Source organism: Adiantum capillus-veneris, chromosome 14 (genome assembly GCF_014529385.1).
Source record: "Adiantum capillus-veneris isolate H3 chromosome 14, ASM1452938v2, whole genome shotgun sequence".
Classification (NCBI taxonomy): Eukaryota; Viridiplantae; Streptophyta; class Polypodiopsida; order Polypodiales; family Pteridaceae; genus Adiantum; species Adiantum capillus-veneris.
In genome coordinates this window covers 92,149,386-92,163,339 of record NC_140944.1, presented here as the reverse complement: position 1 = coordinate 92,163,339, position 13,954 = coordinate 92,149,386, and the positions used below count along the sequence as shown (strand labels likewise).

Sequence of the window (13,954 nt, the reverse complement as noted above, 5' to 3'; positions counted from 1 at the left end):
GCAATCGCGCATGAACCCACACAACTGTACATTGGTCAATTGAAAAGCCCACTAGTGGGGCATAACATACTGCCATAGGGGAGAGAGAGGGCAGTGCGTAGCGTGCAGGGCATCACTCCTGGCACCGCACTGTACATAGGAGGGAAAGGAAGCACTCCATAGCTCTTAACCTGTGACAAAATCTTGCAAAATGAGCCTCCCAGCTATAAATTCAGCGCCACTTCTTGTTGCATGAGGAAAGTGCACAGAAATGTGCCACTTGGCGCATTTACAAGCTATTTCCTGTTTCGGGGTTGCCGCCTAAAAATCTCCCGACCGGTTGCTTGGTTGACTTCACTGCAGAGTAATAAAATGTTCCCCTTGTCATTCTGGAGGTAATGACGCGAACACATTTTCAGGTGGCAAAATAACAGTTCCCTAAATTTTAGGATATGCTGCCATTGTATCTTTCTAGGTCATCTGACCCCCTTTGTACACTGCAGCCACACCCAGAATTGAAATGTAGCCTTTGTAGCAAAGGATTTCACTTTGGCTAGTCAATGACCCCACTTTGGCTAACCATAGTCCTTGTCCAACCTTAGTGCTCTCTTGCCCTCAAGCGTGGACTCCCTCTGAACAGTTCCACACTAGCTATGCAATGCAGGGCAGTTCGATTTCCCGAGGGGTGTTTCAAAAAAGTGAAAGTAAATAAATAATAAGAAAGAAATCAACAAAAAGGATAGATAGTAGTCACACGCTGGTGACATACCCCCCTCTTGAAATCTCAAACGTCCTCGTTTGCATCTATGTCGTACATGCTCATAGTCAACATTGATGTATTCAACACCTGTCGACACATGTACGACACATATATGCTCATTGTCAACCCTGGTGTATTCAACACCTCGTCGACACATGTATTGCCTGCGTGTGAACCCTGTCCCAATGACATAGTGGTAGCTTCGCACTCTGCCATTGCTTTGAGTCACTAACTTTCCAATGACAAAATGATAGCCACACATTTTACCACTGTCTTATAGTACACGTCGGGCCCAGTAACAGTTTCGAGCATACCCAAACCGACAATTTAAGAATGCAGTTACACATGTACCCTTTAATAGAAGCAATTACTGTATCCTTGACAAACTGACAAGAAATACTCACTTCTATAGCACTAACCGAACTTTTGGACATTCCATAAGAGCAATTGCCAAACTGACAATCTGTACAGATCTAACATTCATGTAACATGTATTTGATTTGAGCTCACTTTAAATACCATGTACATCATTTGTTTCAGAAGCCATTGTCACACTGACAATCCATGTAGCTTTGAAACTCAAGGGGTCAAGGTAGATTGCAAATCGAAGGCTTCAAGGTAGAGTGATAACACAGTTGGTGACTCTGCAAGTTCACCTTCTTCCATCCACTTAGCATCCATTGGTGGATAGTTTCTTAACTTTACCAAGTAACGCCTAGCAACCTTGCCTTCCACTTTCCTTTCTTTGTGTGCCAAAATCTGTTCGGGGACCAAGATCTCGTCAAGTTCCTCGACTTTCGGCTGATCTTCACCTGGCATATCTTCTGGCACATCACCCACATAGGGTTTGAGAAGACTCACATGAAATGCATTGTGAATCTTCCAACTGTCAGGCAATTTCAGCCTATATGCAACATCACTGATTATGTCGCACACTTGAAAAGGCCCATAGTAACGCATGCTGAGCTTTGGAACAGTCTTTCCTTGCCCTTCATCTTCTTTAACCTTGCCTTTTCAAAGCGTAAAAGCACCCAATCACCAAGTGAAAATACCACTTCACGACGGTGACGATTAGCTGCTTTCTTTTGCTTTGCTTGAGTCTTTTCTAAAGCCACTTTGACCTACTTGTACATTTCATCCATGTCCTGAACATACTTATCTGCTTCAAATATGTTGTCCTTTGTATGCAGTATGGGAGGAACTTTCTTGCCACCTTCAACTATCTCAAAAGGTGCCTTGCCAGTTGATGAATGCACTGTATTATTATATGCATACTCCACCAATGGCAAATACTGCTCCCACTTTCCTTTATGCTATGACACATAGCACTTCAGCAGATCTAGGACAGTAGAATTTGCCTCTTTTGACTGCCCATCTGTTTGAGGATGAAATGACGAAGAGAATTTGAGCGTGGTGCCCATATTCTCAAACAAGCCTCTCCAGAACAAACTTGTCATGCGTGGATCACGGTCGCTAACAATCGACTGTGGCATGCGATGATACTTGAAAATATTGCTCATAAACAAGTGTGCTATCTGATCTGGCTTTATCTTCTTCCTGACAGGAATAAAATGAGCCTGCTTGCTGAATCTGCAAATAATGGTCCAAATACCATCGTTTCCCGTCTGCGTTCTCGGAAGATCAAAGATAGAATCCATAGCAATACTTTCCCATGGTTTGTCTGGAATAGGTAGTGGTTGCAATAACCCTGGTGCCTTTTGCCTGTCAAACTTAACCTTCTGGCAAATTAGGCATTCTCGCACAAAGGCATCCACATCTCTTCTCAATGTAGGCCAATAGAAGAATGTCTCAACCGCTTTAACTGTAGCATCGATACCACGATGCCCTGCATACGGTGGGACATGACTCTCTTCCATAACTTTGCGTCGCAATGGCTTTGTGACACACAATCTGCCATGCATCATCATGAACCCATCTTTGAGAAGATAGTGTTCATGACGTTGTCCATCCATTAGCTGCTCGAAGACCCTTGCAAAATCTTCATCATTTACATACTGTTCTCTCATATCATCAAGTTCATGATGATAAGGAATTGACACAGTTTAAATTTGTGGCTTCCTTGACAAGGCATCAGCCACAACGTTCTTCTTGCCTTCCACATGCACAATCTGAAAATGGAACATGGACAAGATATTTGCCCATCGCATATGCTTCTCAGATAACTTTGTTTGTGTCAAGAAGTATTGCAAGGTCTGATGGTCCGTTTGGACAACGAAATTTGCACCTAGCAGGTAGTGTTTCCAACTTAAGAGCGCATGAATCACAACCAGTAACTCTTTCTCATAGACCTGCATGGTCATCTCTGGCCCTTGCAAAATTCTGCTCTCATAGGCTACTACCCTGCCATCTTGCATTAGCACTGCACCAATGCTACTACCATAGGCGTCACACTGGGCCACAAATGACTTCCTAAGATCTGGCAACACAATGACTGGATCTGAAGTCATCTTCTCCTTTAAGAGATTAAAAGCTGAAATCTCTTTCTGTGTCCATCTAAAGGTGACTGCCTTCTTTTGAAGAGCAGGTAAAGGTGAAGCAATCTCAGCGAAATTTCGGATAAACCTTCTGTAATAGGAGCATAGTCCCAAGAAGTTTCGGACATCATGCACCGTCTTCAAATCTGGCCATGACTTGATTGCTTCAACTTTTGCAGGATCCATTCTGACACCATCCTTTGAGACTATGTGTTCTAGAAAGTGGATCTCTTCCAGAAAAAATTCACTTTTCTTTGCATTCACTTTGCGAAGCTCTTTGAACACAATGGCCAAGTGATGCCTATGCTCCTCTTCATTCTTTGAGTAGACTATCATGTCATCAAAGAATGTACCAACAAACTGCTGGTGTGGACGGAAAATTCTGTCCATCATCCTATTGAACGTAGCAGGAGCATTTGTGAGACCAAAGGGCATCACTAAAAATTCGTAAAGGCCAAACGTTGTTCTAAAAGCAGTCTTGTGCACATCCTCTGATCTAATGCGGATCTGATGGTACCCACTCTTTAGATCTATCTTGCTAAACATAGCTGCTGCTCCTAATTTGTCAAGAATATCATCAATTCTAGGTATAGGGAACCTATTCTTGATGGTATTCTTGTTCAGTGCACGGTAGTCTATGCACATACGCCATGAGCCATCCTTTTTCTGCACCAACAACACTGGAGAACAGAATGGAGATGAACTGGGCTGAATCAGCCCCTTTTCTAACAACTCCTGTACTTGGCCCATTATCTCTTTCTGCTGAGCCGCACTAACCCTGTACGGAGCACTAACCCTGTACGGAGGCTTATTTGGTGGGCTACTGCCTGGCACCAAATCTATCGCATGGTCCTCGGGTCTCTCTGGCGGTAATTGTGACGGTAATGAATCGGAAAAACAGTCACTACACTGTTGTAAAAACATTGACCTTTCTTTATCTAGCACAGATAAATTTGATTCATCACAATCTGACACTTCACGTGCAAAAACCAAGTACGCAGAAAGATGCTTTTTCATTACAGAAGTAATAGCAGAAGTTGATACAGTGGGAATAGACTCCCCTTTAAGCTTTACATCCAGAATGTGAGTCTTTCCCCTGCACTGTACAGTGATCTTTTTGTTGTAGGCATCCATGATTCCCTGTACACGAAATAACCTGTACACGAAATAACCAAGGAATACCTAACAACACATCACATCCGTCCAGTGGCATGATGTAAAATTCTTCAGCATCTACATAGGACTGGATATGTAGACGCAACTTTCCAATGATGGGTATCACAGCCTCTGTATGGCCGGGACATGCCAAACCTGCCTCTGCTGTATACCCCATCTCTTCAGGTTTGATTCCCAACTTTGAAGCCAATTCTGGGGAAATGAAGTTGGCTTTGGCACCTGCATCAAAGAAGATAAGCACTGTTTGATCCTTGACCTTTCCCCATGCTCTGCAAAGCTCACTTGCATCTGAATTGGGCTTGTCACCCACCATATCTGGCACTAGACCAGCCATGGGCTTCTTTCCTTTCCTGTCCTCCTTGTCTTCAGAATCAGCTGGCCTTTTCTTTGTAGGACAGTTGTAAGCAATGTGGCCAGGGTGCTCACAAATAAAGCATTTGTTCTCTGACCTTAGGACCTTCTTTTGCTCTTCCGACTTGCGAGGAAAACGTCTTTTCCATTTCTTCGCTGGTCCCTTTTCTGATTCAGCCGTAGCTTTGTCTTTCCCTGCGTTGGCTGGCTCCTGAGTCCCTTTCGGAGCTTCCTTGGGAACGTACTTCTTCGTTGAATTTTTCTTGGCTTATCCTTCCTTGACGCCAGTATTGAATTCACAATCTTCTCCCTTGAGCAAACCATTGCCAGTGTTTGCTACCTCGATGAGCTGCGTCAAAGTAGTGACTTTGGTCTTCGTGCAGTACTTTCTCAATCCTTTGGGTAGGCCACAACATTATTTTTCAATCTGTTTTGTCAATGGCACAAACCTATAGGAAGTTACTGGAAGTAGAGCTTTCCAAAACTTCCGATTGTAATCATCCAGATTCTTGCAAGTAGCAGCATTAAGCTGGTGCCATTCTGTCATGACATCTGCTTCAAAGTCATCAGATAACCATGCTGATGCAAAAATCTGCTTGAAGTAAATCCATGTGGACGGAGCTTGCCCTTGGAGCAATAAAGTTGTCCACCATTGTCTCGCATTCCCTGTCAAGAAAGTGGCTGCCTTGCGGACCTTTGAAGCCTCTGTAAAGTTTCCCCCTGCATAGGCCTTGTCAAACTGCTAGAGGAATGAGAGAGCCTTCTTCCTGTCATCAAACCCTGTAAAGGTCGTGAAAGTCACACCTTTGCCACCTTCTTTGTACGGAGTTGGCCTCTCCAGCGGCGTTAAATTGTCATATGGAAGTGACTGAAACATGGGAACACTGTTAGGGTTCATTTGTGTTCCCTGACCGCAATTAAGTTGACCTGGAAATGCCATATTTGGTTGCTGATTTGTAATTCCAGCCATACCAAAATTTGCCTGTGGCATCCCAAATTGGCCCCGAGTGCTTTGAAACCCTGGTAGCATGCCCGTGACACCATACATGGGGTTAGGCATCATCGTTTGAGCACCCCCGAACACTGTTCCTGGCGTGTAAAACTGATTTCCAGGTGCATGACCAGCCATGCTCTGGAATACTGATCCACCTCCAAAATAGTCAGGGTGTACTGAAGGTGGTGGGAAGACTTGTTGCATAGCTTGTAGGTTGCTTCCCTACCCATTAGAACCAGCTATAGGTTGCTGAAAGGTGGTGGGTTGAACTGGTACAGCTTGAAAGACTGGCATTTGAGCCACCTGTTCTTGCACCTTAGGCATAGGTTGTGGAGACTGCATGTTCTTCGTCAAGTGTACAGGTGTTTCCATTTACTCTGCAGTATGAATCACCTGTGCTTGAGCCTTAACAGGCTTTTGAATATGATCCAGTGACCCAAATTGCTGAGACGGAAGAGGAGGTTGCAGAAAGGCTAAAAACCTCGGGTTCTGCATTACTTGTGTGAACATAGCCACAACAGTAGCCAACTGGGTCTTGAATATATCATCATCCGTCTGTGGTGGTCTTGAAGACTCACCCACTTCATGTGTCTGTTGACCCTGTGAAGAGGAAACCTCTTCAGTCACATCATTTGGTCTGTCAGCCATAATTGCAATTCCCTGTGTCTGGTCTATGATCCCCTGTGTCTTCAAGCCCAAACTGACCAAGGCTCACTTCTATGGGAAAAAGTGATTTAATCCCGTCGATGGAACCATGAAACCGGCCTCTACTTTCAAAAAGGGCGGTAGACTTTACTTCAAACCTTGATTTAGCTTTCACCCATTATTAGTCGTCTATTCTACTTGTACTTTCAAGACACAACAAAGGGGAGAGGGATACAGGCTGCTAGATTGCACCTGTATGAGTAGACGGACACCAGATTGGCCCCTAACTTAGGCGCCCCTTTCGGTATTTCTTTATTGTTTAAAAGAGGGAATAAACGTTGTGGTTCCCTACACGCTGCCGCGCACAAACTTGGCTGAATTTCAACTGTTCCGGCCCGATTTCGGCAGCATAATTGTACTAGGACCCTTCACAGTCAGTATTCCCACGCATTGACTGACTTTCCCGACGCATACGGACACTTTGCAAAACCTGGCGAGAATCTGCAGCACGCTGAATTCTCTGTTTTCAGCCCCGAAAATGCGCCAGATCACCTGTACAGCGGTCCCCTCGCGTCCCGGAACCTCCTGGGGGCATTAGGGACCGTTTAGGGCCAAAACCCTAAACCTGCAAAAATACACAGCAGGCTGTAATTTACTGTTTAGGGCTCCGTTTCGCGTGCCGGTCGCATCCGTAGCAAGTCCTCGAGCTCCCGCACCTATAGGGCTACTTGCCCTTTGAATCGGATGAGATTTCTGGCGTGAAACCTCTCCGAATTCACCTATACCTGCGGGGGATTAGCCGCTAGCTAATCCAGTACCTGTGCAAGAGGCTCTTGCCTTGGCAATCGCGCATGAACCCACACAATTGTACATTGGTCAATTGAAAAGTCCACTAGTGGGGCATAACATACTGCCATAGGGGGGAGAGAGAGCAGTGCGTAGCGTGCAGGGCATCACTCCTGGCACCGCACTGTACATAGGAGGGAAAGGAAGCACTCCATAGCTCTTAACCTGTGACAAAATCTTGCAAAATGAGCCTCCCAGTATTAATTCAGCGCCACTTCTTGTTGCATGAGGAAAGTGCACAGAAATGTGCCACTTGGCGCATTTACAAGCTATTTCCCGTTTCGGGGTTGCTGCCTAAAAATCTCCCGACCGGTTGCCCGGTTGACTTCACTGCAGAGTAATAAAATGTTCCCCTTGTCATTCCGAAGGTAATGACGTGAACACATTTTCAGGTCCCAAAATAGCAATTCCCTAAATTTTAGGAGATGTTGCCATTGTATCTTTCTAAGTCATCTGACCCCCTTTGTACAGTGCAGTCACACCCAGAATTGAAATGTAGCCTTTGTATCAAAGGATTCCACTTTGGCTAGTCAATGACCCCACTTTGGCTAACCATAGTCCTTGTCCAACCTTAGTGCTCTCTTGCCCTCAGGCGTGGACTCCCTCTGAACAGTTCCACACTAGCTATGCAATGCAGGGCAGTTAGATTTCCCGAGGGGTGTTTCCAAAAAGTGAAAGTAAATAAATAATAAGAAAGAAATCAACAAAAATGATAGATAGTAGTCACACGCTGGTGACAGAGATTGGGGTATGGAGATTCTCGATGCGTCATAGGATGGATGATGGGAGCATCGGATAGGGAATATTCCATTGGTCTAGGAGGAAATCTAAACTTGGTGATGGGTTTTGAGACGCTTTTGTTAAAGGTAAGATGGTTTTTAAGTGCTTTTTGGGAAAGCAGATGCATTTCCGCGAGGAAATCTATGTCTGCATTGTATCTGTGTTTGTGATCTAGGGACGCGTGGAGAGTAGTGTGTGAGTATCAGTTTTCAGCTCACAGAGTTTCTACCGAGTTTTTGAACATGTTTACGTTATTTTTTAAAAGTGATGACTCGTCCACTTAATAAGTGGACAGCCCACTTGAAAATAAAGCAAGGCAAAGAGGAGGTGCCCCCAGACTGGCTAATAACAGTTCTAAGGCTGATCTCTCTCTCTCTCTCTCCTTTTGTGGTCGCCCCCACCCCATTTGCTATTGTCGCGGGAAAAGCAAAGCCTGCCTGGCTATTCTTACTGTCACAAAGTGATGACGTGGCGGACAGCAGAAACCCTAATTTCTGCCAGAAACCCTAAAATTCCTGCAAACCCTAATTTTTGCCAAAAACCCTAAATTCCGGAAATCGCGGAGGCGGATTATTAATTTTTTTTTTTTTTTTTTTTTTTGGAAAATGATGAGCGACGCGAATTTTGCTTTTGCTTTTTTTTTATTAAAAAAAAAGAGAAAAGACTCTCTAAGAGAGAGAGAGAACTGATGCTTTTGATTTTAAAAGCTTTTGGGGCTCTGCTTTTGGGCATCCCTTGTAACCTTTAAATTAGTGGTGAGGGCCTCACTTCTCAGAGCATCTGGACGCAGAGTCTGAGAGTGAAACCCTAACCGCTCTCTTGTACTTTGATGATTGATTAATACAAAAAGAAATACCGAAAGGGGCGCCAGTCTTTGGGGCCAATATCTCTAGGCACGGAACTCCGCCGGGCCAGTGCAAATCTATTGTGATCTGTGAATTGTTTTGAAGTGGTTATTTGGTGCTGTCGCGGTTGATTCTTGACTTGGAGTGTCCAAAGTTTGTTACAGTGGTATCAGAGCACGGCCGATTTCTCTTCTACGGGAAATACGATCCCCGAATTTTTTTTTCCGCGGCACCTATGGCTTCAGGCAATGATCAGTAGACTCCCTCTGCATCTGGAGATGCAGGCTGGGATCACAACGAAGATTCAGACAGAGAGTATGGCCCGCCTCGGCCTACTCAGGCGGAGCAAAGAGAGATGGAGCGTCGTCAATTGATTGGTGATGCAACAAAGATGATGCTCAATTTTGCCAAGGACCCGAAGATGGCAAAATATATGAATCAGACCTCTTTGGAAGAGGTACAGACAGAGTGGCAGAGAACCACAACACCACTCCCGAAACCCGCTCTCAAGAAACCTTCTGCCTCCAAGAAATATACGGAGAAGGAACTGGAGAACGTGGTTGATGCACGGATTGCTCAGCTTTTTGACGCGCAAACGAAAGCCAAAAAGCACGGCAAAAAGCAGAAGAAAGGCACTGACTTCCCGGGATATTTGGGTCGTCAGTCGACATTCGATAAAGCAAAGAAACTGAAGAAGCGCGTCAAGTTTGCAGGCCTACCCAGTTCTTCTTCTTCTTCTGACAGTTCTTCTAGCTCCTCGGATTAGAGCGAAGAAGACAGAAAAAAAAAGCAAAAAGCGAAGCAAGACACAAAGCTTCGGAACGGGCAAGAAAAAGGCAAAGAAGGCTACATCTCGCCCAGAGACTGACAGTTCTACTGAGGACTCGTCTACAGACAGCTCAGATTCCGATGACGGAAAGTTTTATGCGAACAAGAAGAATTTTTACAAAGCCAACCAGTATGACTTTCTCGAAGATAACAGCAAGAAAGTCCGAGAGTTTAAGGAAGGTGGCCACTCGATCAAGTTTGATACTTTTCAGGATACTCAGATGCTTCGAAGGCTTTGTCTCTTATACAGCAGTTTGACATCGCTTTCGCGGGAGGACGCTATTCAGAGCACTCCAAGATTCGGAGAGCTGCCTCTTACTCTGAGGGGAATGCTCCTACTTGGTGGTCCACGCTTCTATTAAGCAAGACTGTGCCAGTTACATGGCTGAAATTCAAGAGGCTTTTTATTTCTTCTTGGTTGACTCAAGAGTTTGAGCGAGATATACGAGCTGCTTGGAACCATCTCCGGATGACCAAGAGCGATACAGTGAATTCTTATTGTGAAAGATTCTGGAGCTCTTTTCTACCCTCCTCTTCATTCAAGAAGATCTCGTTCAGAGAACAAATTGAGCGGTTTACCTTGGGTCTACCTACAGAGATCCGAGATCACTGCTTGGAACAGAAGTCAGCTTCTATTCAGGAGTTGATGAGTCATGCGAAGCGGGGCTTTGCCATTCACTCTGGTAGTCTGACTTACCCCACAGATGAGGCCATGACACAACGAGCCAAACAGACTTCTGGGAATGAAAGTAGAATGAAAAAGAGCAACCCAGAGAAAAAAAAAGGATGCACGACCCAAGCTTACTCCTGAGGAGAGAGCTCGCTTCATCAGAGAGGGGAAGTGCTTTGGATGCGGGAAACATGGACATATTTCCGCAAAGTGCCCTGATAAGGCACAGAAAGAACAGAATGATAAAGACGACGACAGGTCTGAGAGTTCGAGAGCAGCTGAGGAATGTGGCAGAAAAGGCAGATAGAAAAGCAGAACTGGTACCACATGGCGTGGGACTTGCACCGAATCAAATGAATGAAAGTACAAACTTTGCCGTTTTTTTTTTTGGGGCAAAGTGAAGGATGTAGAAGCTCTTTTGAAGGAGCCAAGGCCAACTTCTTTTCACTTGGAATTGGCGGCTCGATTTGGAACTGCGCTCGACAGACTGACGCCACTGGCGGAGGTAGTTCGACTGGCACCCGGATGGGATGTTGCCATTACACCGAGCATTGGCAAACTTCGTTTGCAATGACAGGGGTGTTCAGGGCACGTGAGTGACGTTCTACTCGGGATCCCTTGGTACCACAAGAACTACGCCATGGTTGACTACCGGGCCGAGAAAGCGACTTTGATAAATGAAGGGCTTAGAGATTGTACTTGATGAACTTCAGTTTTCTTACTCATTCTTTTGGGAGAACTGAACCATGGATAAAAGTTGAATATGTTTTGACCTGAAGAAAAGAACGCCAAGATTTTTTTCTCCACGCTCATGCCGATTGCTTTTGAGAGGGCCTGAAGATCATACCATTGATCTGATATCTGGAAGCACACCACGGAATCGGCCACCTTATTGTGTGAGCCGAGTACAGAATGAAAAGATTATGAACTCAGTGAAAGACCTCTTGGAAAAGGGTCTTGTCCAGCTTAGTACTTCACCGTATTGCTCTCCAGTGTTGTTGATTTTGAAGAAAGACAGATCTTGGAGAATGTGCATCGATTATAGCACTCTCAACAAAATCACCATCAAGAACAGATTTCCGATTCCTAGGATCGATGATATACTCGACAGGTTACAGGGATCCTCGTGCTTTAGCAGGATTGACTTGAAGAGTGGATATCATCAGATCAGGATAGCGCCAGGAGATGTCTACAAGACAGCTTTTCGGACGACTTTTGGGTTATTTGAGTTTTTGGTGATGCCTTTTGGCTTAACCAATGCTCCTGCGACATTTAACCGGATGATGGACAGGATTTTTCGAGAGTACAGGCTATTTGTTGGCACTTTCTTTGACGACATCATTGTTTTCTCCAAGAATGAGGCAGAACACAGAGATCATCTGCTTCAAGTCTTTCAGGCATTACGAGATCACACATTAGTGATTAATGCTAAGAAAAGTGAATTTTTCCTACCGGAGATACATTTTTTAGGACACATTGTGTCAACAGCAGGAGTGCAAATGAACCCGGCCAAGATAGAGACTATCCGTGATTGGCCCGATTTGAGGAATGTCCATGAAGCTAGAAGCTTCTTGGGACTGTGTTCGTACTACAGGTGGTTCATACGAAAGTTTGCAGAGGTTGCTTCCCCTTTGCATACCTAGACACAAAAAGGAGTACCTTTTTCGTGGGGACCCACAGAGGTGACTGCCTTTCGGACATTGAAAGAGAAATTGACTACGGGACCTATTTTGACTTTGCCGGACTTGCAGAAGTCATTTGAAGTATTTTGTGATGCTTGTGGTCGTAGTTTGGGTACGGTCTTGATGCAAGAAGGCCATGTCATAGCTTACGAGAGCCGTTTGTTCTCTAGGCCGGAGATGACAGCACAGATCTATGGGAAAGAGCTTTTGGCGGTTATCCACGCTCTTACTCAGTGGCGGCATTACCTACTCGGAGCGGATTTCATTGTCTTTACAGACCATCAGAGTTTGCGCTACTTCTTGTCACAGAAGCAGCTTTCGGAAAAGCAGATGCGGTGGGCGAACATCTTGTCACAGTTTCACTTCCAGATTGTCCATGTGCAGGGTCAGAAGAATGTGGTGGCAGATGCTTTGTCTCGAAAACCGTTGGTTCTGGCTATTTCCGCGATACATCATAGGAGCTTCGAGGATATGGTCGATCAGTGTGCCACAGATACAGATTTTGCAGATATTTTCACACGGATACGGGATGGGGAGACAGTAGCTGGATACTCCCTTCGGGAAGGCTACTTGATGAAAAAGACTATGTTGTGCGTTACACAGCCGTTGAGGGAAAAGGTTATGACTGATTGCCACTGTCCACCTTTTACGGGTCACCGCAGCATTGCTACCACCATGAAAGGGGTAGAGAGAGATTTCTTTTGGCGGAGACTGAAGAAGGATGTGGAAGAGTTTGTGCGCAGTTGCTTGGTATGCTAGAAGGTCAAGTTTGACAGGCATAAGGCACAGGGATTGTTACAGCCTTTACCCATACCCTCCCGCCCCTGGCAAAATATTGTAATGGATTTCATTTTTTTTGATCTCCCGAGAATACAGAATGATCACGATGATTTTCCGATTACATGGCACGCCTGAGACGATTGTCTCCGACAGAGACCCCAGATTTATGAGTTTGTTTTGGAAGGCAATTTGGGAGAACATTGGCACGCGGTTGCAGTTCTCGTCATCGTTCCACTTGTAGACTGACGGGCAATCTGAGATTGCCAATTCAGTGATTTTAGATTTATTGAAGTCTTGTATCTCGCATCAGAAGACTCAATGGGAAAAGAACTTACCTTTGGTGGAATTTGCCTACAATAACACGATACACTCTTCGACGGGGAAGACGCCATGAGAGATTGTTGAAACTGCTGTGAAGGTTCCATCCTTCCTGAGCACGAAAGATTAGAAATTTGAAGCGGATGAATATTCGCGAGATTTGGATACGGCTTTTGCCAAGGTTCACGAGACTTTACAGAAGTCTCAAGAACGACAGAAAAAGGCAGCGGATCGCCATCGTCGCGACTGGAAACTGAAGGAGGATGATTGGGTGCTCTTACTTTTGAGAAGGCACGCCTAAGAAAGAAAAAGGGAAAGGAGAGGCTTTTTCCAAAGCTTAGTATGTGATACTACGGACCTTTCCAGATTACTGACAAGATAAATGATGTCTCCTTCCGATTGGACCTGCCAGATACTTGGAGGATTCACAATGCATTGCATGTGAGTCTCTTGAACCCTGTTAAGGGTGATGTGCATGATGATGGGGAGCCTGATGAGCAACCCAAAGTGGAAGAAAACGAGGAGATCCTTGTTCCTGAACAGATTTTGGCACATAATGATACGAAGAAAGGTAAAGTCTGAAGGCGGTTCTTGGTTAAGTTCAAGAACTTTCCTGCATTTGATGCGAAGTGGATGGAGGAGGAGGACCTAGCAGATACTCCTCGGATTGTGAAACTTTACCTCGATGTTTTGGTTTAGCATAGTCTACTCCAAACGGAACCCAGAAACTCAGCTTGGCCGAAGATCTGGTGCAGTGGGATGCACAAGAGGGGAGTCGCTCCACTCCTTTGTCAACAGATGCCTC

The 13,954-nt window shown here is 45.1% G+C and overlaps 1 protein-coding gene across 1 annotated transcript in view; it reads left to right on the top strand.

Moving 5' to 3' along the window:
* LOC147442765 (DNAse I-like superfamily protein) overlaps positions 1 to 13,954 on the top strand; it is a 78,944-nt gene that overhangs the window by 6,498 nt on the left and 58,492 nt on the right. The gene's annotated exons all lie outside the window — the stretch shown is intronic.